Raw genomic sequence first — 1,783 nt, forward strand, 5'->3', positions numbered from 1 at the left:
AAGCTGCCAAGGAGGCTGCCTGCTCTTGCTGTGCTTTCTGGTGCCATATTGTGCCGTGCTGTGCTGTGCTGCCCTGTGCTGTGCCACAGTCTCTTCTGCCATGCTGTCCTGTGCCATGCTCTGCCTGCCCTGGGGCAGAGTGTGCAGGGCTTGGGGGAGGGGGGTTTACATGTTTGCACTGTGCCATGCAGTGCTGTCCTGGGCCACCCCAGCTCACACTGTTTATGTTATTTCTGCCTGAGGGGCTGAATGCTCTGATGCAGCCTTGATGTACCCTGATGTGCCATCCTGTGCCATCTCTCACACCATGCCATGCCACAGTGCAGCATGTGTGACCAAGGGGGCTGCCAGCTCTGATGGTGCTGTCCTTGTAGGCACTGTTGGTCACCTGCCCCTGGGATAGGGCAGTACCCAGCACCCCCAGCTCTCCCCTGCCCTGCCCAGGGAGAGGGAATTGCTGTCCCAGCTGGTGCCCATGCCATCATTCCCAGCTGCCACATGCAGGGGCCATGCCATGGGACACACATCCCACTGCTCAGTGAGGCTGCAGGGGGGACCGTGGCTCAGCAGTGCCTGAGGCACCCACACAACTCCCGGTCCCCAGTGTGACCTGCAGGGCCTGTGGAGGAACCAGCTGGGCTCCAACATGACCCTCTTGGCCCTGAACACAGCCGGCCCCTTCTCGGGCTTCTACCACACTGCTGTGACAGCCACCAACAAGCAGATCCTGGGCTCACCCCTGCAAGGGGCCCAGCAGCACCCCGGTGCCAAGAGACACCCCACCTTCGGCTTCACCGAAGGCGATCCCCTGCCCGTGCTGGGAGTGGAGAGTCCTCCAGCTGGTCCCCCCCAGCACCCAGAATGTCCAGAGGAACTCTGCCTGTGGGCACAGACTGGCCACACACACTTGCTTCTGCCCTGGGATGTGGTGATGGGAGAGGTGCCTGTCTGGGCTGGGTAGCGGGGCTGTCTGTCTGGGAAAGGTGGCAGGGGTGTCCATCTGTCTGTCTGAGGGACATGGCAGGGTTGGTGCCCGTCTGTCTGTCCGGGTGATGTGGAGCCAGCCCATCTGGCCAATCTGGCAGGCAGGTCCATCTCTCTGTTCAGGGAATGTGCTGCGTGGTGTTTGTCTCTATGTCTGTCTGTCTGTCTGTCTGTCTGTCTGCCAACATCAGGTGGCCCAGGTGCCTCTGTCTTGAGGTGCAAGCTCTCAGCCCCCTCTGCCTCTCTCAAACCCTGCCAGACTCCACCACAGCCTTTGTAGGCCAGTGCTTTGTGGATCGCCGTGGCAAGGAGAGACTGGAAACCACATGGCTCCTGTAGGAAGACGTCCCATCCCACAGGGACACCTGGAAAGCCACCAGGTGAGCCCTGTCCTGGCCCTCCCAACCCACAGCCCTCACTCCCCTCCTCCTGACACATCTTCCTTGCAGAGCTGGCACCTCCATCTTCACCCACATCAAGTGATGGGAAAAGGGCCCAGAGCTGCCTGCAGCCTGCTGTGCTTCTGCATCCCCAAAGCTCTCCACTGTAGCAGTCTCAGGCTGGGCTCCTGCCTGCTCCCAGCATCCTGGGTGGGAAAGACACCCTCACCTTGCCCTGCTTCTTCCCAGTGCCTCCCAGCAACGTGCTCCTGGGACTCCCCCTTCCCAAAGCTTGCTGCTCCCACACATGGAGCCAAATAAAGCCTTCTCCAGCTGGCAGAGAGCCGTGCCCCATGTGTCCCTGGGATGCAAGCAACCACTCTGTGGCCATGGGCAGAGCAAGGTGGGGGACGGGTGGT

General features: G+C 61.1%; 1 pseudogene; it reads left to right on the forward strand.

Annotated features, from left to right (window-relative positions):
• The first annotated feature begins 578 nt into the window (after positions 1-578).
• On the forward strand, positions 579-1,467 carry LOC113980075 (annotated as a pseudogene).
• Positions 1,468-1,783: the final 316 nt, after the last annotated feature.

Source organism: Neopelma chrysocephalum, unplaced genomic scaffold (assembly GCF_003984885.1).
Source record: "Neopelma chrysocephalum unplaced genomic scaffold, ASM398488v2 Primary Assembly neopelma1_92106, whole genome shotgun sequence".
Lineage (NCBI taxonomy): Eukaryota > Metazoa > Chordata > Aves > Passeriformes > Pipridae > Neopelma > Neopelma chrysocephalum.